This window comes from Dasypus novemcinctus, chromosome 24 (assembly GCF_030445035.2).
Source record: "Dasypus novemcinctus isolate mDasNov1 chromosome 24, mDasNov1.1.hap2, whole genome shotgun sequence".
NCBI lineage: Eukaryota > Metazoa > Chordata > Mammalia > Cingulata > Dasypodidae > Dasypus > Dasypus novemcinctus.
Window position 1 is genome coordinate 67,155,939 of NC_080696.1, and position 24,902 is coordinate 67,180,840.

Below are 24,902 nucleotides of genomic sequence, written 5' to 3' on the forward strand. Positions count from 1 at the left end.
TTTCCAGGGGAGAACCTCCTCCTGCTTTCTGGCCATTCCCTTTGGGAAGGGCCCCTTTCGGGTTGGGATGGTAGTGCTTGTCCCGGATGGAGCAGGAGGGAAAGTTACTGACTTTACCCTGGATGACATGTGGAGCTGCACAGTCCAGTGCCCCAGCAAGCCTGGACAGACGGCTGGGAAGCACCACAACTGCCTTGGATGCCAGCACCATGTTGGAAATGACTTCCAGGTGGCCTTTGCTAATTAAACCTAAAATGCCCTGTGGGCTGGGGAAGTAGGCTAAGGAGTGTAGAGTTTTTCTTTTTGGAGTAATGAAATAGTTCAAAAAAAGTTTTGTGATGATGAATGGACAACATTGTGATTATACTAAAAGCCATTGATTATACACTTCAGATAGATCGTATGGTATGTGAATATATCTCAATAAAACTGCTTAATAATTATGCAAGAGTAGCCAGAAATAGCTATGTACATCAGAAGGAACGTAAAAGAGATTGTGAGGCGAAGAATTTTCTTGTTTTTTGTTATTGAAATAAAATGCTCTAATAATGATTGAAGTGATGAATGCACAACTATGTGATTATACCAAATACCATTTATTGGACACTGGATGAATTGTATGCTTTATTAATATGTATCAATAAAATTGATTTAAGAGAGAAAAGCCCTGTGGACAGGAGACTGCTTGGTTTTGTGTGGCTCAAGGGTGAGTCTGACATGGGCCCAGCTTCCATGCACTTGGCAGTTCTAGTTGTTGGAGGCCAGGTGTCCACCTAAGTAACTGAGATATAAGAGGAGGTCTGATGGGGGGCTTTGGGATTCTGAGTCCTGGTGCCATCTGAGGGGGTGGGACCAAGGGCACGAGGGGAAGGGTTTGCATTGGAGAGGAAGAATAATGCTTGTTTCTCCAAAACCTTAGTTTGCTTTTTTCAAGGAATAGGGTAATGATATTTACTTTTTCAGGTTAAAGGCTCTGAAGACAGGCCTGAGACCTTGAAGTGCATCCTGTCAAACTCCAAGAGTGCTCACCACTGTCAGCATTTGACAAATGTCCTTCTAGTCTTATTTTCTCTGAACAGGTCGGCTTGTCTGCCTGTATTTGTAATCATACTTTATCTGTGATACTTCTTGCTCATTGTACTTTGAGGAGCAATTGCAAGCATTCTTTTTTTTTTTTACACTTCTTTTTATTACAGTTAATAGATCACAAAGAACGCTAAATTAAAAACAAAAAAACATAAACATAAGAGGTTCCCATATACCCCACTCCCCACCCCCCCACCCCATCATTTTTGTAAATTGTATTTTTTTTGAAGATACATCACAAAATGTTACGTTAAAAAATATGGGGTTCCTGTATACCCCCCATCCCTCCACCCCACTCCTCCCACACCAACAACCTCCTCCATCATTGTGGCACACTCATCCCACTCGGTGAACACATTTTGGAGCACTGCTGCACCACATAGATAATAGTTTACCCTGCAGTTCACACTCTCCCCCAGTACATTCAATGGGTTATGCAGGATATATAAAGTCCAGCATCTGACCCTGCCAATATCACTCAAGACAACTCAAAGTCCCCAAAATGCCCCCACATCACATCTCTTCTTCCCTCTCCCTGCCCTCAGCAACTACTGTGGCCACTTTCTCCACCTAAATGCTACAATTTCTTTTATTAGTAGTCACAATAGTTTGATCGTATATCGATCGAATATCAGTAAATCCACTCTAATCCATATTTTATTCCTCCATTCTGTGGACCGTGGGATGGTGATGTCCACTCCACCTCTAAATCAACAGGGGGCGTAGATTCTCCTGCTTGCAGTTGCTGGCACTCTTGATTCCCTGGTGTGGTGGTTGACTATCTTCACCTCCCTGTTAGCTGACCTGGGTAAATCCAATAAACCAGAGTTTCTATGCTACTATGTAGTCTTTGTATAAGTTTTAAATGACTGTAGTATTCCCTTAAATAGGCTTAATTGTACCCTCAGCAGTTTTCCATTTTCACTATTACAAGAAACAACATCATCAACATCTTAGAGCACACATCTTTTTGTTTTGTATTGGGGAAAAAAACATTCTCAGGAAGAATATCCCTGAAGTGGAACTTCTGAGCCAAGGAGGGACTTCTTTAAGGCCAGGTTCATTTACTCATTCTTGCAGCTTCCAACACCCTCCCAACACAACTTCCATCTGCAGCTGGTACCAGGCCCGTTTTATTCCCTCATCCCTCCACTGTTCTGGTCCGAGTCGGAGTCGAGGGACATGGACACCGATGTGGCCTTTCTTCCTCGATCTTCACGGCAGCCAGGGCCTTCCTTGCTGCCTGCTGTCGTCCCACTGTCGTGACTGCTAGGGGCTTCCTGCGCTCTCTGCCCCTTACAGGCCTCGACAAGCAGCTGGGACAAGCCTGGCCGAGGAGCCGCCGGGGCTGGTCCGAGGGCAGCGGTGAGATGCCGGAGGTAAAGGACCAGGTCCCGTTGTGCCCGCAAGCAGTTGGCAGTGAGTTTAGACTTTGGTCAGCGTGTGGGAAGACTTGGACATCATCTGGTTGATGTCCTAAAAAGACGGCTCTGGCTGCTTAATGGAAAAAGGCCAACGGGCAAGAGTGGAAGCGAGGCGGCCACTGCCCCACGCCCGCCCCTCCGAGGACGAAGCGCGCAGTGGGCGCAGCGGGCAGGGGTCGGCACCCCCCGCCCAGCATTTCCTACGTGGCGATCCTGGGGGTGGTGGTGACTGGACAGGAGGGGGGCCATCTCGGCGCCCCACGGGGGCGCAAGTGTCCGTCCCGGACAGTGGCTCGGGGCGCCGCCGCTCGTCCTCTCGCGCCAGCCCCCTCTCCCGTTCTTTGGGAAGGACAGTTTCGTTGTGTCGGTCTTACGTAGACCGCCGAAGAAATTCAACTGCGGGACAAAACAGTCCGCACCCCTCCCCTGCGCCCTCGCGGGCCTCCCGCTTCCCGCGGGCGGCCACTCGGCCCCGCCCCTCCGGCCCCGCCCCCGGGCTGTCGCGTCGCCCCGCCCCTCCGGCCCCCGCCCCTCCGGCCCCGCCCCCGGGCTGTCGCCCCGCCCCGCCCCTCCGGCCCCCGCCCCTCCGGCCCCGCCCCCGGGCTGTCGCGTCGCCCCGCCCCTCCGGCCCCCGCCCCTCCGGCCCCGCCCACGGGCTGTCGCGTCGCCCCGCCCCTCCGGCCCCGCCCCCGGGCTGTCGCCCCGCCCCCGGGCTGTCGCGTCGCCCCGCCCCTCCGGCCCCCGCCCCTCCGGCCCCGCCCCCGGGCTGTCGCCCCGCCCCGCCCCTCCGGCCCCCGCCCCTCCGGCCCCGCCCCCGGGCTGTCGCGTCGCCCCGCCCCTCCGGCCCCCGCCCCTCCGGCCCCGCCCACGGGCTGTCGCGTCGCCCCGCCCCTCCGGCCCCGCCCCCGGGCTGTCGCCCCGCCCCCGGGCTGTCGCGTCGCCCCGCCCCTCCGGCCCCGCCCACGGGCTGTCACCGTCCCCGTCCGCCCCGTCCACAGGACGCCACGAGGCTCCGCCCCCGCTGAGCCCGCCCACGGGCTATCACTGGGCGCCGCACCCCGACGCACTCGCGCCGGCCCCTCCCGGCACTCGGATCCGCCGGAGCCTACGTCCTTCCGGGGACGCGCGCGCTGGTGCGGGTGCGTGCGTGAGCGTGCGCGTCCTACCGCCTCTGCCGGTTCCGCTCCCGCGCCCTCTGCTGCCGCCGCCGCCGCCGCCCGGGGTCTCGGAGGCGCAGTCCCCGCTGAGGAGCGCGTGGGCCGGCCGCGCAGCAGCGCCGCGGAGCGCAGGAGCGAGGAGCGAGGAGCGGGGCCGCGGGCGGGCGCGCGCACAGGTGAGCTCGCTGCGGGCCGGGCCTCGCGTCGGGCCCGGGCGGGTGGGGGCCCGAGGGCGAGGGGGCGGGGGGCCAGTGCGCCGCGGCCGGAAGTGGCGGCGCCCCTCGCGCCCCCGGGCGTGCGGGCGGGCGGGCGCCGGTTCTCTGGGGCTGCGCCGGGCGCGTCGCGCCGGCCGAGGCACCTGGGGCGCGCGGGCCTGGGGAGAGGCTGGGGGCGGCCGCCCCTGGACGCGTCTGCGGCGGCGCGAGCAGGGGCCGAGCTCGGCCGCGGCCGACCCCGGGGACCCTCGGGCGGGCAGGGCGGCCGGGGATGTTGCTGGACGACGCAGGGCCGGGACGGCCGGCGCTCTTGCAAAATCGTGCGCTGAGTACCTGCCGCGCGGGCCTTGCGTCAGGAGCGCCTGCCAAGGTGCCCCGTGCGTGCGCCAGGCGCAGCTTCCCCGTGCGCCGCTGTCGGCGAGCGATTGGCTCTCGGCGAGCGCGTTACCTCATCGTCCCGGGTGGGCTGCTTTTAAGTGAGCGGTTCTCCACGCGGGTGGGTGGGCCCTCACCCCTGTGGGGGTCTTGCCGAGTCCCCGGGGAAGCTCCGCGCGCCCGTGGCCTCCATTCAGCCAGGTGTCCTCCTCCTCGGCTTTTCCCTCACGTGGGGGACTGGTAAGGGTGAGAACACCAGATTTAGTCTCTAGGTCATTCTGTTGCAGTTTGAGGAATTGAAAGTTGCCCCTAAGGCAGTGCAAATTAATCGTTTAAATCGGCTTCTTAACCAGGGGTCCGTGAGCTTGAATTGAAAATTAAAGAAGCTTTATTCTTGTGGGGACGTGTTGGTACAAGTGTGATGTATTTATTGAATAATACACAGTATAGTGTGGATTTAGTAAGAGGTCCATGGTTTATCACCTCACTGGCAAAGGGGTCCGTGGAACAGAAAAGGTGAAGAACCCCTGATTTAAATGTTTATTGTAAATTCCAGAAATCACTAATTTGTACAAAAAAAAAACATCCCGTGAAGACATTATTCAGAGCAGTGATTTGTGTTGTGCTCCTGAGGAGACAGTACTGATTACTCCATTTAGGTTCTAATTTGTGGATGGTTTGGGGAATCCCTATTTCATGTGCCTGAAAGATGATTTCTCAAAAAATTAATTAAGTTGTGTCATACAGGAAAAGGAGTCTGGAAACGAAAGTTCTGACTTTATTTTTTGTTTTCAGATTTAGGCTTGATGTGGGAGGCGTGGGTTTGCTGTACAAACAAACATTTTAAGCCTTGTAGAAGGCTGTGTTTGAATTGTTAGACTCCTTAGTCCTTAAACAGTTGTCTATTTAAAATAGTCTGTGGAAGCAGATGTGGCTCAAGTGATTGGGCTCCAGTCTACCATGTGGGAGGTCCTAGGTTGGGTTCCTGGGCCTCCTGGTGAAGGCAAGCAGGCCGTTGCAGAGAGCTGACACAACAAGATAATGTGGGGGGAAAAAAAGGCACAGAGGAAAGACAATGAGAGACACCACAAACCAGGGAGCTGAGTGTCTCTCCCCCACATTGGAAGGTCCCAGGATCAGTTCCTAGTGCTTCCTAAGAAGAGAGGACAAGAAGAGAAGACAAGCAAACATAGAAGAACACTCAGAGAATGGACACAGAGAGCAGACAGGCACTGCAAGTGGCATGGGGTGGGGAAAAAAAATAGTCTATGTAGATGACAAAAAGCATTTATATTGCCCATGTATTATCATGGCTGCCTGAAGGCGGAACTCTAGATGAAACTAAGATTTTATGTTCCTTTATTTGCTTCTCTCTCACCCTCTAATTTTTTAATACGTTGAGTTTCAGGAATACAACCAGGAGATGAAATTAGAAACTAGAACTTAAGAGCTTTGTGAAACTTTATAATTGAGTGTGTGACTCTGGGCTGTGAGGGGCCAAAGGAGGGATGCAGTGAGCAGGCTGTGGCAGCTTACTTGCAGGGTTTGTGTCACCGCTGGCCCTGGTGACAGCAGAGCGCCTGGCAGGGTAGGCAGGAGATACTCTGGAGCCTGGCTGAAGAACCCCTGCTGTGGGGCGATGGTGGTCCTCGGTGGTCTCTTGGTCCCCACAGCATCTGAACCACCGCCCCTTGGCCACTTTGCTACTGCTTGCCCCTCTGTCCCTGCCACACCGGCTGCCTTGCCGGTCCCTGAGAACTCCGAGCTCTGTCCTAGGGCCTGCTGGGAACACTTCCCAGAGACATGACTCACTTCCTTTTCCTTTTGTGAGGCCTTTCTGACTACCCCACTTCGAATTTCACCCCTCTGCCTCCTATTTCCTAACTCCCTTCCCTTCTTCACCTTTTCCCACAACACTTAATTCTCCTGCCATCTTACTTGGTAAATTTGTTAGACTTAATATCTTAACTATAGGTAAAGATCCATGGGGAGTGGTTCTGTGCCCTGAACAGTTGCTGGCACCTAGTGGGTTGTTGAATGAATGAGTGAAGTGATGAGCTTAGCAACAGCTGCGAGGTAGTGGCTGCATCCAGCATTCAGGGCGCCTGGGTTCTGAGGGAGGTGTACAGTGGAGCCACCGTGTCCTCCCCTGCAGGTAACAGGCAGGCTGAAGAGTGCATACATCTTTTCCCGACTTTGAATCTATAATTATTTTTACACTAAAGTTTTTGAAAAGTCAGTTCTGCCACTGGTAGTAATGCTTTTAGAAATTCTGTCTTTGGTTAGAGAAAAAAAACGAAACCCATGTAGTGAAGTCTTTACACTCTGCTGTGACAATTTAGTGAGTCAGTGGAATTAGTTGGTTATCTGCCTCGCTCTTGACTTGGGAAAACTGCACGATGACCAGGTGTTCGGGATGCCCTTCAGCCCAGGGCCCACTGACCACTGGTGCTAGGGCGAAATCAGATTTATGCCTGCTCTGTGACTGAAGGGCTCTAGTGTCGTCTCCCTGCCCACAGGACCTCCACGTTTGGGTTTTCTTGCATTTTGAAGAATGGCTCCATTCGTATGACCTGCCCTGCCTACCATTTGCAGAAGCAAAGGAGATGATATATGTTCTGGAAGTTTTCTCATAAATTGCTTCTTAAAAATAAATGAGGATGGAGATAAATGATATTTTATGGAAGTGCTATCCCTAGTCGGAGAGAGGGGTCTACTATACCTTCTCTTTTCTGATACCAGGGCCAGTTCACAGATAATGCCATCACCTGAAGAGGATTAGCAGCTCGGCAGTTGTAGGTCACTTGCAATTCAACCCGGAAGGTTTAAGGATTAGATTACCGAACAACCTTTAGCTCACTAATATGATTTTGTCTCTTGTTACCCCTTCCCCTGAGCACATTGTGAGTGGATGAAAAAGCATGTTTCTGCAACTGTGGTCTGCCTCAGTTCTTTGGTATGAGGCAGGTCGTTAGCAAGTAAAAGTTGTTTTAGAGTTTTGCAAACATGCTGATATTTAACATTTCAGTTGCTAAAATGAAGTGTAGCTTCTCATTCTCCGGAGAAAGAAGTTCATAGTAAGGCCAGGCTTGGGACATGTCCCTGGGCGTTTTGCTGGGAAAGGTTTTCAATATACTAAAGTGGCACTTTTATTGCAAAATTATTCTACATTTTACCTGTATCGCATAAGTGGTTTTTTAAACCTAGTGCTATAATAGAGAACTTTGCGGGTTATTTCTAACATATAAACCAGGTGATGTTTTTAAAGTGTATGAAATGTAGTAGATGCTCAGTGAGTATTTCTTGAATAAATGAATACGAGTGAGCTTTATTCATCGTCCTTGTGGGTTATTTGTAACTTTGATTTTCCTGATTGAGCATGTGTTATATCACTAGCAGAAACAGCCATTTATGAAGTGACATGTACAAAGCCATTTGGTATCCCCATTGTTGTGTTCTGAGGAATTCGGTGCTGACTGGTTTACACGGTTGTCCTGACTTGGGTGGAAGGATGCCTCGCTCACCCTCTCTCATCTGTGCTTCGCCCCTCGGGCACCAAGAGAGGTGTACGGAGCCTGTTTAGAGATGCCTAACCTGGAGCCTCTCCTTTTTCACTGGTAGAGGAGAGTTGTCTTCTGTTGAAACCAACAGAAGGTCTTCCATCTTATTCTAACCCTGAGCAGAGTCAGAGAGCTGGGGGGCCAGGGTCGCCAGGCACAGCCGGGGTGCAGGCAAGTGCCGTTCTGGGGGGAAAGAGTGCAGGGGAGGGCGAGGACCCACGCGCCCTCTGAAATAGCGCATGCCACTGCCTCCTTTTCAGTTTTTCCCTTCTGTTGTTGGAAGAGTGGCACCGCAAACGTTTGCTTTTTATTAGGCAGTCCCATCAAAGTTTTCTTTATTAAATAGAGATCACTCTGTTGTGAGAGGGTTTCTCTAAGGTAAATAAAGAGAAGTAGAAAATAATTTTTGCCATATAGTACCAAATTTACATTTCTTTGAACAATGGTTTTAAGTGTCTTTTCCCGTCACCCTCACAGGATTTTAATATTTGTTTTGATGCATATTTAGCTTACTGTTAAATTGAAATGTTTTTGTCAGTTGCAGTAAATTTTGCTAAAATTCTCTTGATGTGGCCTTTAAAATAAATTTCTAAGTATGAATGGACTTTGTAAAAATGTATGAAATCTGTCAACAACTGCTTTTTAAATTAACTGAAAAAGAAATTGTGTTCCAGATGAGAACTTCTGCTGAGTTTTGTCCATCTTATACTTTGAATCATGAGACTAATTGCAAAGGTTTTAATGCAACCTAATGGTCCAGTTTAACTTTGAATGAAACTCAAAAGTCTACAGTTTACCGATGACAGTTGTTTATGAAGTATTTCTGTACTTGTCCAAACAGTTGCCCTCTCTTTGCGGTGTATTTTCTTATGAAATTACTTAGAAGATTTCCCTGATAGGAATTGCAAACACTCTGAAAATGACACCACCTCCCATTTTTGTGGAGCACTTCCTCTGTGCCAGGCCCTCATAGTCACTGACGTGAGCCCTCCATAAACATAGGACGGCCTTGCAAGGTGACTGTTACCTATTTTATAGAGAAGGAAAATGAGAATTATGTTCTCTCCAGTGTGAAGATATAGTATTGAAGAGTAAGCACAAATGAGCCTTATTAAAATGACAGTATATAGAATTTATACCTTTTAAAATGGTGTCTGTTGCTGCCGTTTTCTCTTGCATCATCCTGTCTGATTGGGTCACCCTAACTGACTGTTACTGACAGAGGCACCTACATGTTGCTTTCCTTTGAGCATGGTAGTGATGTGGCGCTCAAACTTGTTTCATTTGCCTTTGCTTTTATTTTTTATTAAAATTTAACTCTGAAAATGCTGTGTGACAAAGGTTCAAAGGTAATTATGACCTCTAGACCTTCTGAGTAAATGACCAGCTCCGAGACCGAGTGTGCTTTTGTGTCCTTTTGTGTCCAGCTGGCCTCTTCCTCAAGTGGGTTGAGATGCAAATAGGTGTTAGGAGAGTAGGCATGACCTTGAACCTGTGCTGCTTTTTTAGAAATATGCAGGTGTTCCCAAGCTTCTGTGCCTTTAACTGACACAGAAGGCCTCGATGTAGCAGTTTGCTGTGGAGCTGGCTGCTATGCTCAGACTCAGGTGTGTTTGGGAGCCTCTGGGGCCTGTCAGTTTATCAGACACACAGATTGCACACGTATCCCAACCTCAGGGTGACCACTTAGGAATGACAGCTTACCTCTCAGCCTGCCTGTGATACTCAGAAGGAACAGGGCCCATCTGGTGGGCCACAGTTAGGTGCAGCCTTCACTACCAAGATGCCAGCCACCTACTGAGATGCCAAAATGCCAACAGTCTGCAGTGTCACCTGCCTATTGAGATGCCAAAATGCCAACCATTTACCAAAATGCCAGCCACCTACTAAGATGCTGAGATACCAGCTGCCTACCAAGTGCCAAAACGCCATGTTTGCCAAAATTCCTGCTACCTACTGAGATGCCAAAATGCCATGTTTGCCAAAATGCCAGCCACCTATCAAGATGCCAAAATGTTAGCTGTGTACCAAAATGCCTGCCACCTACTAAGATGCTAAAATGCTAGCTGTTTGCCAAAATACCAGCCACCTACTCAGAACTGAAAATGCCAGCTGTCTACCAAGATGTTAAAATGCCAGTCATGTACTAGGATGCCACTACCAAAATGCCAGCCACCTACCAAGATGCTGAGATGCCAGCTGCCTACCGAGATGCCAAAATGTCAGCCACCTACCTATTGAGATGCTAAGATGCCAGCTGCCTACCAAGATGCCAAAATACCAACCATATACTGAGATTCCAGCCACCTACCGAATGCCAAAATGCCAGGCAGCTATTGAAATATTAAGATGCCAGCTGCCTACCAAGATGCCAAAATGCCAGCCTTCTACTGAGATGCCAAAATGCCAACTGTTTACCAAAGTGCCAGCCACCTACTGAGATGCTAAAATGCCAGCTGTTTACGGAGATGCCAGCTACGTACTGAGATGTGAAAATGCCAACCATTTACCAAGATGCTATCCACCTACCAGGATGTTAAAATGCCGACTGTCTACCAGGATGCCAGCTTCCTATCAAGATGCCACTACCAAAGTGCCAACCATCTACCGTAATTTAATCCAGCTTTATAAACTTTGCTATACATGTATTTGTTTTATTTTTATTAACAAATGCATGTCAAGGGTCAATATAGTACCTTATACAAGAGAATGCTTGATATACTCGAAAATAAGTTTTTACCAAGACAAGGGAGAATTGCTCTTATTTGCCAGGTAGTTAGTTACCAAACACTGATTGAGCTGCTGTACAGAACTTCAGAGAGGATGGTCAATAAAATGAAAAGACAGCCTAAAAAAAAAAAGAACTTTGGAACCAGACTTTGACTGACACACAGCTCTGCCAGTCACTAGTGTGGGAGCTTTTCTGAACCGTGGTCTTTTCCTCTGTCAGTTGCAGATTGTAATATTAGTAGCCAATATTTATTGTGTGCCAGGCCCTGTAGTAAGTGCTCACACAAGCTAGTTTCTTGCTACTCACAGTCCCACCCCATTCGACAGAGGAGATGTTCCCTCACTGGCCCTGGGCACAGTGCCTGCCTCACGGACCATTGGGGAGGGTTCACTGGGATGCTGGGCATGGGTGCCCGCCGTGGGGAGACTTCCTGAGCAGCAGCGTTGAGAATCACAGCAGCAGCCACATGTCCAGCTGCAGTCCTGCTGCTTTGCAGCTCAAGGCACATGCGTGTGTTAGCAGTTCAGTCCTGTGAAGTTGGCTCGTTGCAGTCTAATGGGTGGACCTTGTACTTCCTTGCACACAAGATACGATGGGATAGTTTAATTGTAGTCACAGGGCGGCAAGTTAGTTTGAAGAAGGGTCTGTTTGCTTCCACAAAGGCAGTGCATGTGGGAAGAAGCGTTCAGTGCCTAGGCTTTCTAGGAGGACAGTTCTTTAACCAGAGCTCTAGGCCGGGGGCTGCAGTGCATGGGGCACTGCTGTTTCTTTCCATCATTTGCATTTCAGAAAATGTTCCTGTGGAAGTTTGGGAAACACCCTAGTATTGTCAATAGCATTTCATGTGTGTTCTGGCATCTGCACTGTGGGAGCATAATTTACTCTGTGCTGATGGTGGAGTAACACCCGGAGGAGTGAGCCTTTTGAATCATATATCCAGTGGGGCCGAGGCAGCCTTTGGAGTGCTCTGAACCTGCATGTTGCTCCCAGAACATTTCAATACGTCCTAACCTCCTTGTTCCCTAACTACACTAATATGGTAGTATTATTTTAAAGTATTTTTATGAATTTGTGTCATTTGAAGTTGAAGATTTGAATATGAAGTTGTGATTATCTTCTCCAGATGATGAGAAAAGTTTTCCTAGTGGGCACCCACAAGCGTTGATCTCTTCCTTCCTTTTTATTTTTTAAAACTTTTTAAAGTTTATTCCCCTGCCCCGTTGTCCCATTGTTTGCACTTCTGTCTGTTGTCTGGGTTTGTTAGTTGTGGGCCCATTTTTTTAGGAGGTACCAGGAACTGAACCTGGGTCTTCCTGTGTGGGAGAGAGGTGCCCAACGGCTTGAGCCGCCTCCACTTCCTGCTTGTTGTGTCTGTCATTGTGCTTCCTTGTTGTGTCACTTTGTTGTGTTATCTTGTTGCGTCAGCTCACTGCGCCAGTCCATCATGTCAGCTCGTTGTCTTGCTGGTCTTTAGGAGGTACCAGGAACTGAACCTGGGACCTCTCATGTGGTAGGCAGGCACCTAACTGCCTGAGCCACATCTGCTTCCCATAGATTTCTTTCTGTAGTCGGTGAGACCACTCAGCTGAAATGTTTTACTATAGTTGCTAGTTGTATTATGCTGTTTCTGTGGTGACACAAATCATCTCCTTGTTTGGCTTGGTGTTCCTCAGATAGAAGAGGGCACTTAGAACTGACAACTTGTGAGTTGTCTGTGACTTAAATACCCTGAGATTTTTAGATATTATGAGATTAGAAAAACTCTAAATCTATGGAAAATACTTTAACTTCTGCCTCCTAGTTTCCTGTATGGATGTGAGACTATGCTGAGGATTTTTGGTGTATTTCTGGTGTTAGCAGTGGGCCTACCCTAGATTATTTCTGTGGAAGACAAAGGTTTTCCCGCTCCGGTGCTGTGCTGGCGGCAACATTGCGGCTCTCAGGCAGTCCTGGTCTGTTTGCAGGGTTCTGGCTTGCTCTTGGCCCCCTCCCTTTGAGTGATTCAGAGCATCACTGAACACAGGCCGCCCAAGAGCATACAGGCCCGGCTCCTCTCTTTGTGCCACCCGCATTCTCTTCCCTGCCATTCCCACTGCCATAGGTACTGTGCGAGTGGGGCTGGGGGCTGAGATGCAGGAGAGGTGCCTGAAAGGGTGTGGCTTGGGCACTTGGCAGCATACAGAAATGTCACATGGTTCCTTCACACATCGGTCCGTGGATAGCCTACTTTCTGAGTAATACATTTTAGCAAGTGCTCGGTTCTTTTTTGACCACGTTTGGATTTCAACATATCAGTTATTTTTCTCAACTTGTGACCTCCTTTTGAATTCTTGTGTTCTAAGCATTAGTTTACTGAAGAAAAGTCATCTTTTATTTGGTTTCTGGACCTAAGTTATTACTGATAAAATTAATTCGGCATTTATTAAATATTCCGCTAGGTCTTGAAACAGGAGCTCTGTGTGCCGCGTTAGAAGGGCCTCAGGGTGGCCGTGTTTGTGGGTCTCCGTAGCTCATCCTGCTCAGGGGGAGTTTTATGATTTGGGAAATCCCGGGTTCGGGCAGGGGTGCGACCCGGGTTGAGGCGATGATGGGTCAGGCCTCTGTCTCCGAGCTGTGACTCCTGGGTGCTTGATCTTGTCATTTCCTTTTTTGTCAACTTTGTCAACGCTGGAGGACAGAATGCTGGTTTCTTTAGTGCAGAAATGCACGCGCAGCACCCTGGAGAGCGGGCCGTGCGCGTTGCTCTGTGAACAGTGCGGCTCACCGGCCGGGTGCTGTTGGCTGATGTGGTGCTGCCAGGCGCTTCTTAGGCTTTTGGTCTAGGTTCATCCCTCTTGTTGGTTGGTTTGTTTTTTTTTTCTTTTTTGGTCTTTTTGTTTTCATACTTTTTAAAAATACTTTTTTTTTTAATGATACTGGGACCAAGGAATGAGCCTGGGAGTTATGAGTGGAAAGCTGGCGCTCAACCACTGAGCCACATAGACTCCCCCAAATTGTTTTTTTCGTTTGTTCTTTGTTTTTAAGAAGTATTGGGGACTGGCTCAACTCCTTGAGCCACATTTGCTCCCTAGTCTCTCATACTTTGATGTTAGTTCCTGCAGGTGTGGCAGGGAGCCAGTGCTCAGAGATATGACCAACTTTTGCTTTTTTTTTATTCCTCTTTTTTTTTTTTTAAGACTCAGCATCACTGTTGTTTTTTATTATTAGAATTAAAGAGCAAAGGTGAAACCTTTTCAGGGTTCTCATATTTTCAGTGACTGTAACAGTTTGATATTACTGAATTCCAAAAAGAAATATTGGATTATGCTTGTAAACTGGTCTGTCCCCTCCAGGCATATTAGAGTATATTGGATTCAGAGGTTTTGCTTTAACTTGATTAAATAGTGATTAAGACTTTGATTGAGCAATGTCAGTACCACGGAAAAGGGAAGTTGGAGTTTCAGATGTTGGAGTTTTGATGCTGGAGTCTTGAGCTGGAGCCTGGGGAAGTAAGCACACAGGGGAGCTTGGTTGTGAGGAAAGAGAAGCAAACCCTGGGAGAGAGGAGCCAGGAGCCTGAGCCCTGCAGACATAGGCAGCCGTAGTGCCCAACATGTGGCAGAAGACTTTGGTGAGGGAAGTAACCTACGTTTTATGGCCTGGTGTCTGTAAGCTTCTACCCCAAATAAATACCCTTTATAAAAACCAACCAATTTCTGGTATTTTGCATCAGCATGCCTTTGGCTAACTAATACAGTGACTTTTGAAATTCTTTATATTTTGAAATTTAATTTAGAAATGAAGACTGGAATTCTGCTTTGTAACATGCTCATCCTCTTCTCTTCCAGGCTGTCCATGTTTGTTGACTTTTGATTATAATTTCTTCACATACATCTGTCAGGCTAATTGGTGGGCTGATCCTTTCTTTTCTGCAGTCTATTACATTTCCTCTTGGAATGTGTAATAAATTCTGAGTTATACACACAGCTTTTAAGCCTTTTCATTGTATTTTAGTTGCCAGCCCTCCTTTGCCAGAGGCAGCTGCTCACTGTGACCTGTTTCTTGAGTGCTTTTTGGCAGTCTCTTTTTATATGGTTCATCACAGATTTTAAATAGATTCTTCAAAATATTAGAAATTAGTTGCATTCAGAAGTTTTTCTTCTGTAGGTTAAATCAAGAGCTTACTAGGAGAAGCAGTAGGGCCCTCCCTGCTCTCCCATCTCCACCTTCTCTCTCCAGAGCTGTCCTTGGTGGCACCCTGTGGTGGTGTCACCTAAGCCACCACCTACCCTCCATCCTCTTCTTTCTCGTGTTTCTCTTGCTCTTGGTAGTTTCTCAGATGTTTACCTTTGTATCTTTGTGTAATGCAGCTTTTTCCTCTTCCATCAACAGTCTGATTTGTCTGTCATGTTTCAGCTTTTTTTTTTTTAAGATTTATTTCTCTCCCCTTTCCCCCGCCCCCTTGTCTGCTCTTTGTGTCCATTCTCTGTGTTCTTCTGTGTCCATTTGCATTGTTGGTGACACTGGGAATGTCTCTTTTTTGTTGCGTCATCTTGCTGCGTCAGCTCTCCATGTGTGCAGCACCAGTTCTGGGCAGGCTGCGCTTTTTTCGCGCTGGGCGGCTCTCCTTACGGGGCGCACTCCTTGTGCATGGGGCTCCCCTACGCGGGGGACACCCCTGCGTGGCACAGCACTCCTTGTGTGCGTCAGCACTGCATGTGGGCCAGCTCCACACGGGTCAGGAGGCCCTGGGTTTGAACCGCGGACCTCCCATGTGGTCGGCGCACACTCTATCCTTTGAGCCAAATCTGCTTCCCACGTTGCAGCTTTTTGACCCGAGTGTTGGTGTTTCCTCCTTCCCTTTGGTTCTGGAGGGTAGAGGAGCAGGAGCAGGAACGTGGGGCTGCATCCTGGCGGGTCTCCACTGCTGAGCGGCTCCCCTCCGTCGTCTTCCACGCCTGAACCTGAGGGCTGGGGAGACGTGGAGCTGTGTCTTGTGCTTTGGAGGTGCTGCTCAGCTCATGGGTTTACATTTACCGGGTAATCGCATTCTCTTTTTTTGAGTTAGGCCAGTAAAAAGAATTTACTTGGGAAATAGCAGAAAGGACAGAGCTTGCTGAGAAATGGGAGAGAAAGGCAGAAATACACAACAAGATTTGGTGCGGGCTCCTCTAGGCAGAGAGCCAGTAAATGCTTTTTTTTTTTTTTTAAGGTATGGGGTGGGGGTGGGGTATTGAACCCGGGACCTCTTATATGGGAAACTGGTGCTCAACCGCTCAGCCACATCAGCTCCCCAGTAATTGCTTTTTAAAAATTTATTTACTTATTTCTCTCCCCTTCCCCCCACTCCACTTGTCTGTTCTCTGTGTCCATTTGCTGTGTGTTCTTTGTTTGCTTCTATTGTCAGCGGCACTGGGAATCTGTGTCTCTTTTTGTTGTGTCATCTTGCTGCGTCAGCTCTCTGTGTGTGCAGTCGCCATTCCTGGGCAGGCTGAACTTTCTTTCGTGCTGGGCGGCTCTCCTTATGGGGCACACTCCTTGCGCGTAGGGCTCCCCTACGCGGGGGACACCCCTGCATGACACGGCACTCCTTGCATGCATCAGCACTGTGCGTGGGCCACTCCACACGGGTCAAGGAGGCTGGTGGTTTGAACTGCAGACTTCCCGTGTGGTAGGTGGATGCCCTATCCATTGGGCCAAGTCCACCTCCAACTTTTTTTTTTTTTTTCAAGATTTACTATTTATTTCTTTTCCTTTCCCTGCCTGCCCCTCCCCCCAGTTGTCTGCTCCCTGTGTCCATTTGCTGTATGTTCTTCTGTGTCCGCATATTTTGTCAGCAGCACTGGGAATCTGTGTCTCTTTTTGTTGGGTCATCTTGCTGCGTCAGCTCTATGTGTGTGCAGCGCCACACATAACTGCAGGAACCTTTGGCCGGCACAGGCTGAATAGTCAGAAGTCTACCCAGAGGAACTGTGGACCCGCACAGCATAGATTGCTGCCCATGCCTGCACTCCATCCCTGCCCCAGGAATGGGAGAAAGGGACTTGGAACTTCATCAGTCTCTCTGGGCAACTACAGTCTAGGCCTGCACAACTTGACTTATTCCACATGGCTGCGGCTTTGTCCCTACCCCTGGCAAAGGAGAAATTTGGGAGAAGCTTCATTGGTCCCTGGGCAATGAGGGCAGCTTGAGCCTCCACAGCTTGCAGCACCAACTACATCCTTGGCTCCTACTACACACCCAGCAAGGGAGAAAGGGCAAGAAAGCCCTAAACTAAAGAGAGAAACTGCTCCCAGAATAAATACATCTAGTAAGCCAAATGTCAAGACACCAACAAAAAAATTACAATCCACACTAAGAAACAAGAAGATACGGGAAAGTGGACTTGGCCCAATGGATAGGGTGCCTGCTTACCACATGGGAGGTCCGCGGTTCAAACCCTGGACTTTCTTGACCCGTGTGGAGCTGGCCCATGTGCAGTGCCGATGCATGCAAGGGGTGCCGTGCCACGTAGGGGTGTCCCCTACGTAGGGAAACCCCACGTGCAAGGCGTGCACCCCATAAGGAGAGCCACCCGGCATGAAAGAAAGTGCAACCTGCCCAAGAATGACACCACACACATGGATTGCTGACACAGCAAGAAGACCCAACAACAACAACAAAAAAACAGATTCCTGGTGCAGCTGATAAGGATAGAAGCGGTCACAGAAGAACACACAGCAAATAGACACAGAGAGCAGACAACTGGGGGAGGGAGGGGAAGGGGAGAGAAATAAATTTTAAAAAATAAATCTTAAAAAAAAAAAAGATTTGGCCCAGTTAAAGGAACAAGATAAGCCTCCAGATGACATAAAGGAGTTGAGACAAGTAATCATAAATGTTCAAACAAATCTTAATAAATTCAGTGAGATGGTTAAAGAGATTAGGGGTATTAAAAAGACATTGGATGATCACAAAGAACTGGAAAGCATGCATAGAAAAATAGCAGATCTTATGGGAATGAAAGGAGCAATAAATGAAATTAAAAATATGTTGGAATTATATAATAGCAAAAGAATAGAAAAAATTTAACAAGGTCTCAGGGAAGTAAATGACAGCAAGAGACATGCAACATGCAAGCATGTGTGTCATGGGTGTCCCAGAAGAAGAAGAGAAGGGAAAGGGACAGGAGTAATATTTAAAGAAATAATGGTAGAGATTTTCCCAACCCTATTGAAGGACATAGATATCCATGTCCAAGAAGTACAGCATACTCCCATCTGAATAAATCTGAATAGACCAACTCTTAGCCATGTACTAGTCAGAATATCAAATGCCAAAGACAGAGCATTCTAAGAGCAGCAAGAGAAAAGCAATGCATGGCATATAAGGGATTCCCAATAAGATTAAGTGCTGATTTCTCACCAGAAACCATGGAGGCAAGAAGACAGTGGTATGATATATTTAAGATATGGCAAGAGAAAAAACTTCAGCCAAGAATCTTATATCCAGCAAGACTGTCCTTCAAAAATGAGGGAGAGTTTAGACTATTCATAGATAAATAGAAACCGAGAGAGTTTGTAACCAGGAGACCAGTGTTGCAGGAAATACTAAAGGATGTCCTATAGCGTGTAAAGAAAAGACAGGAGAGAGAGGCCTGGAAGAGGCTAGAAATGAAGATTATGTCAATAAAAGTATCTAAAAGTGTCAAAAAAGTGGTGAAAATAAAATATGACAGATAAAACCCAAATATTCAGGAATAACTTTAACCGATGATGTAAAGCACTTGTATTCAGAAAACTACAATTCATTGATAAAAGAAACCAAAAAAGGCCTAAATGACTGGAAGAATATTCCATGCTCAGATTGGATGACTAAATATCTTTAAGATGTCAGTTCTACTCACATGGATATACTGGTTCAATGCAGTCCCAATAAAAATTCTACCAGCATTTTTAAACAAATGGAAAGCATGACTATCAAGTTTGTTTGGAAGGGTAAGGGGTCCTGAATAGCCAAAGCCATCTTAAAAGGAAAAGCAAAGTTGGAGGACTCTTACTTCCAGACTTTAAATCATAATACGTAGCTTCAGTGGTAAAAACAGCATGGTACTGGCATAAAGACAGACACACAGACCAGTGGAACTGAATTAATGGTTCAGAAACAAACCCTCACATCTAGGATCAAGTGATTCTTGACAAGCCGGTCAAACCCACTCGGCTTGGGCAGAATAGTCCATTCAAGAAATGGTGCTAAGAGAACTGGATATCCATAGCCAAAAGAAGGAAAGACCCCTTATCTCACACCTTATACAAAAATTAACTCAAATTGGAACAAAAATCTAAATATATAAAAGCAAGAGCCATAAAGCTTCTAGAATAAAATGGAAAATATTTTCAAGACCTGGTGGTAGGTGGTGAACTCTTAAAGGAGATAAGAGGAGGACTGAGATGGACTACTGGTATTTAATGTGTGTAGAAGTTTTAATTAACTTTACACTAAAAGTGTGGAAATGTATAGTTGATGGAAACACATTATAGTGAGTAACAGCTGGTTTAAAAATGGGAGTGTCGCTGAAACGGATCATCTAGGGATGTAAATGCCAATTGACAGAAAGCTAAAGAATAATCTAGGGACTGAATAACACAGTAAACCCAGAGGTGGATGAGAATTGTGGTTGATGTCACAGATGGAAGAGTGTCCTTTGTGAGATAGAACAGATGTACATCACTACTGCAGGGTGATGGGAAAGGGGGGAAGCATGAGAAAAATACAACTGGAATGACCTATGGACTGTGATTAACAGTAATAATGTAATATTCATGTATTTATGCCAGAGTATACTGTGTTGATAATAGGGAAATATGGAAAAAGTGTTCCAAATGTATGCCATGGACTGGTAATAATACTGATGATATTATTCCATAATCTGTAACAAATGTTCTACCACGGTGTGGTGTGTTGATAGAGGGGTTTTGTATGGGAATTCTGCACATGGGCATGATTGTCCTGTATTTGTATATTTATACAAATATAAAAATATATTTTAAAAATTATAGGGTACATTGGGGAAAAATACACTAAATATAATCTAGGGACTATAGTTAGTAGTAAAATTTTGACAGTATTCTTTCATAATTGGTAACGAATTTATCAGAATAATGCAAAGTGTTGGTGGTGGGTTGATGTATAGAACCCCTGTACAATGAAATGTTATGCATGTTTGCTTTATAAGTTCACAAATTTTACAATACACTTACTGTTTATGTTAATGTATAAATGATATTAAAAAAATAGGTTGGGTTGGGGAGGAAATATACCAAATATAAGATACTTTGGTTAGTAGTAATATTTTGAGGATGTTCTTTAATAATTAGTTTAAAATGTTTCACAACAATACAAGGTATTCATGGTAGGGTGAGGTAATGAGAGCCCTGTATGATGTTTTGTATATTTGTTTTGTGAGTTCACAACTATTACTATACACTTACTGTTTATGTATGTTTATGCATGAGTGATATACCACAGTAAATTTTAAAAAACGTTTAAAAAATCGTGCAAAGGATCTTCTCTGACCACAGTGGTATAAAGCTAGAAATAATAAAAAGGGAAACTGGAAAACTCTCAGATATGTAAAAATTAAACAACACATTGTTAACCATTTGGTCAAAGAAGAGAGCACAAAGAAAAATTAGGGAATATCTTAAAGCGAATGAAAACGAAAACACAAAAACTAAAGAGATGTAGGAAATGCAGTGCTGAGTAAGAAATTCAAGCCATACTAAGAAAATGGAAGAAGTGGCGCAAGCAAAGGAATATATCAAAGCCCCAGATGAGATGCAGGATTTGAGACAACTAATCAATGAGATTCGTACAGATTTCCTAAATTATTATTATTTTTTTTTAAAAAAAAAAGATTTATTTATTTATTTAATTCCCCCCCCCCCTCCCCTGGTTGTCTGTTCTTGGTGTCTTTTTGCTGCGTCTTGTTTCTTTGTCCGCTTCTGTTGTCGTCAGCGGCACGGGAAGTGTGGGCGGCGCCATTCCTGGGCAGGCTGCTCTTTTTTTTTTTTCCCACGCTGGGCGGCTTTCCTCACGGGCGCACTCCTTGCGCGTGGGGCTCCCCCACGCGGGGGACACCCTTGTGTGGCACGGCACTCCTTGCGCACATCAGCGCTGCGCATGGCCAGCCCCACACGGGTCAAGGAGGCCCGGGGTTTGAACCGCGGACCTCCCATATGGTAGACGGACGCCCTAACCACTTGGCCAAAGTCCGTTTCCAAGATTTCCTAAATTAAATCAGTGAATTGAAAGGCAGTATGGCTAAGGAGATAAAGGACATTAAAGAAGACACTGGCTGAATGAGCACAGAGAGCATTCAGAACCCTGAGTTGAAAAATAATAGAGCTTGTGGGAATGAAAGATACAATAGGTGAGATCAAAAACACATTGGAGGGAAGCAGACTTGGCCCAGTGGTTAGGGCGTCTGTCTACTACATGGGAGGTCCGTGGTTCAAACCCCGGGCCTCCTTGACCCGTGTGCAGCTGGCGCATGCGCAGTGCTGATGCATGCAAGGAGTGCTGTGCCATGCAAGGGGTGTCCCCGTGTAGGGGAGTCCCATGTGCAAGGAGTGCATCCTGTAAGGAGAGCCGCCCAGTGCGAAAGAAAGTGCAGCCTGCCACACACACAGAGATCTGACATAACAAGATGATGCAACAAAAAGAAACACAGATTCCCGTGCCGCTGACAACAACAGAAGCAGACAAAGAAGATGCAGCAAATGGACACAGAGAACAGACAACGGTGGGGAGAAGGGGAGAGAATAAATAAATCTTAAAAATTATATTAAAAAAAACACATTGGAAAAAAAAAACACATTAGAGGAGTAGAGGTGGCTCAAGCAGTTAAGCACCCGCCTACCCCATGGGAGGGCCTGGGTTTGGTTCCTGGTGCCTTCTAAAGAAAACAAGCAAACAGTGTGAAAAAAAAATGAGCAAAACAATCAGCAAACAGACTAGGGAGCCAACACAGGGGAGCCGATGTGACTCAGTGGCATACAAGGTCTTGGGTTCGATCACCAGTCCTGGTACCTCAAAAGAAACAAACAAACAAAAATATAAGAGGCATACAAGAGCAGAGTCAAAGTGTATAAGAAAGAATAAGTGATGCAGAAGACAGAACAGCTGAAATGGAATCGGAGAGAGGAAAGAAAGAAAAAAAATTGAACAGAGGTTCAGGGAGTTGAATGGTACACGAAGTGCAGCAACATATGTGTAATGAGAGTTCCAGAAGGAGAAAAGATTGGAAAAGATAGAGTATTTGAGGAAATAATGACTGAAATATTCCCAACCCTCATGAAATAATTTATATGTCCAAGAAGAACAGCATACCCCTATCAAAATAAATCCGAATGGACCTACTTCAAGACCCTACTCAGAATGTCAAATGCCAAAGACAAAAAAGAAAATCCTGAGAGCAGCAAGAGATGCCCAGTTAGATTTCTCATCAGAAATCATGGAGGCAAGAAGACAGTGGTGTGAAATAATTAGGATAATGAGAGAGAGAAACTGCCAACTGACGATTTTTATCAAAATTGTTCTTTAGATATGAAGGTGAGTTTAAAATAGTCACAAATAAACAGAAATTAAGAGAGTTAGTAGAAAAGAATCTGCCTTTGCAGGAAGCATTTAAGAGAGCCTTCATAGCCCAAAGGAATAAGACAGGAGAGAAGAGGGTTGAAGGAGAGTATAGGAGAAGACTAGCAGAAAGGATAACCAAAAGAGTGAAAAGACAGATGAAAATAAGATACGACATATGAAAGCCAAAGGATAAAATGGTGGAAGTAAATAATGCATTTACAGTAATATCACTGAATGTGAAAGGATTAAACTTTCCAATCAAAAGATACACGCTGACAGAATGAATTAAAAACAAAACAAAAACATGAGCAAGCCATATGTTGCCTACAAGAGACTCACCTTAGTCCCAGGGATACAAATCGAAAGTGAAAGGTTGGAAAAAAGATACTCCATGTAGATAGCTCTTAAAAAAGAGCTGGGGTAGCTATAGTAATATTGGACAAAACAGACCTTAAATGCAAAAGAGTTAGATGCAGAAGGCTGTTATATATTAATAAAAAGAACAATCCACCAGGAAGAAATAACAGTCTTAAATACCTATCCACCTTAACCATGGTGCTCCAAAATACATGAGGTAAAAACTCTGGTAAAACTGAAGGGTGAAATAGGTATCGCTACAAAAATAGTTGGAGACTTCAACAAGCCACTCAGATCATTAGATAAAACAAGTAGATAGAAGATCAATAAGGAAATGGAGAAATTGAAAAATATGATAAACTAGTTAGAACTAGCTGACGTATAGAATGTTGCACCCAAACTTATATATAGGGTTATACGTTTTTCTCAAGTGCCCATGCATCTTTCTCCAGGATAGACCACATTTTGAGTTACAGAGTAGGTCTCAATAAATATAAAGATTGAAATTATACAAAGCATCTTCTCATTTCATAATGGATAAATAATAGATGGGAAAAGGGAAACTTTACAATTGTGTGGAGACTCACCAACACACTCCTAAACAATCAGTGGGTTGAAGGAGAAATTAGTAAATACATTGAGACCACTGAAAACAAGGTCACAACTTTTCAAAATTTATGGGATAGAATGTGCCACAATGATGAAAGAGGTTGTTGATGTGGGAGGAGTGTGTGTGTGGGGGGAGTATATGGGAACCTCTTATATTTTTATTTTATTTTATTTTTTATTTTTTAAAGATTTATTTATTTATTTAATTCCGCCCCCCCCCCCCAGTTGTCTGTTCTCTGTGTCTATTTGCTGCATCTTGTTTCTTTTTCCGCTTCTGTAGTCGTCAGCTGGCATGGGAAGTGTGGGCGGCGCCATTCCTGGGCAGGCTGCACTTTCTTTCGCGCTGGGCGGCTCTCCTCACAGGTGCACTCCTTGCGCGTGGGGCTCCCCTACGCGGGGGATACCCCTGCGTGGCACGGCACTCCTTGTGCGCATCAGCACTGCGCATGGACCACCTCCACACGGGTCAAGGAGGCCCGGGGTTTGAACCGCGGACCTCTCATGTGGTAGACGGACGCCCTAACCACTGGGCCAAGTCTGTTTCCCTATTGTATTTTTTAAAGATTTTTTTTTTTAAATTTATTTCTCACCCGTTCCCTGCCCCCCACCCCCCACCCCCCCGCCGGTTGTCTGCGTCCATTCGCTGTATGTTCTTCTGTGTCTGCCTGTATTCTTGTCTGCGGCACCCGGAATCTGTCTCGTTCTGTTGCATCATCTTGTGTCAGCTCTCCTTGTATGCGGCGCCATTCCTGGGCAGGCTGCACTTTTGCACTGGGTGGCTCTCCTTACTGGGGTGCACTCCTTGTGCGTGGGGCTCCCCTACGCAGGGGACACCCCTGCGTGGCAGGGCACTCCTTGCGCGCATCAGCACTGCACATGGGCCAGCTCCACACGGGTCAAGGAAGCCCGGGGTTTGAACCGTGGACCTCCCATGTAGTAGACGGAGGCCCTAACCACTGGGCCAAGTCTGCCGCCTTATTTTATTTCTTTCTGTTCCCCTCCCCGCCCATTGCCTGCTCTCTTGTGTCCGTTCGCTGTGTGTTCTTCTGTGTCTGCTTGCATTCTTGGCAGCACCGGGAGTCTGTCTCTTTTTGTTGTGTCATCTTGCTGCGTCATCTTGCTGCGTCAGCTCCCCATGTGTGTGGTGGCACTGCTGGGCAGATTGCGCTTTTTTCACATGGGGCAGCTCTCCTTGTGGGGTGCTGTTCTTGCGTGTGGGGCAACCCTATGTGAGGGACACCCCTGTGTGGCATGGCACTCCTTGTGAATGGCAGCACTGCACATCGGCCAGCTCATCACACAGGCCAGGACGCTCTGGGTTTGAACCCTGGACCTCCTATATGATAGGCAGACGCTCTATCAGTTGAGCCATATCTGCTTCCCTCTACCACTGACTCTTGACAAGGGTGCCAAGTACACTCGATTGGGAAATAATTTATCTCCTCAAAAAATGGTGCTGAGAAAACTATCTCCATATGCAAAAGATTGAAGATGAGAAAGAAGAACAAGAATGAATGTGGACCCTTAACCTAATATCATATACAAATACCACCTCAAAATGGACCTAAATATAAGAACCAGAACTATAAAACTCGTGGAAGAAAGCCTAGAGAAGAATCTTTAATACCTTGTGTTAGGTATTAGTTTCATAGACTTTATTTATTTATTTGTTTTTAAAGATTTGTTAATTTATTCTCCGTCATTGTTTGTGCTTGTCGTCTGCTTTCTGTGTCTATTTGTTGCGTGTTCTATTTCCTCATCTTCTCTTTATTTTATTTTTATTTTTTTT

The 24,902-nt window shown here is 46.6% G+C and overlaps 1 protein-coding gene across 2 annotated transcripts in view; it reads left to right on the top strand.

Annotated features, from left to right (window-relative positions):
• The first annotated feature begins 3,506 nt into the window (after window positions 1–3,506).
• The window catches only part of DNAJC5 (DnaJ heat shock protein family (Hsp40) member C5), a 54,641-nt gene continuing 33,245 nt past the window's right edge, over window positions 3,507–24,902 (top strand). Inside the window, exon 1 of one of the 2 annotated variants that reach the window (XM_058287331.1) lies at window positions 3,507–3,843. The gene's annotated coding sequence lies outside the window, so the exon portion shown is untranslated. The remainder of the gene's footprint in view (window positions 3,844–24,902) is intronic. The other variant, XR_009183297.2, reaches the window with a different exon arrangement.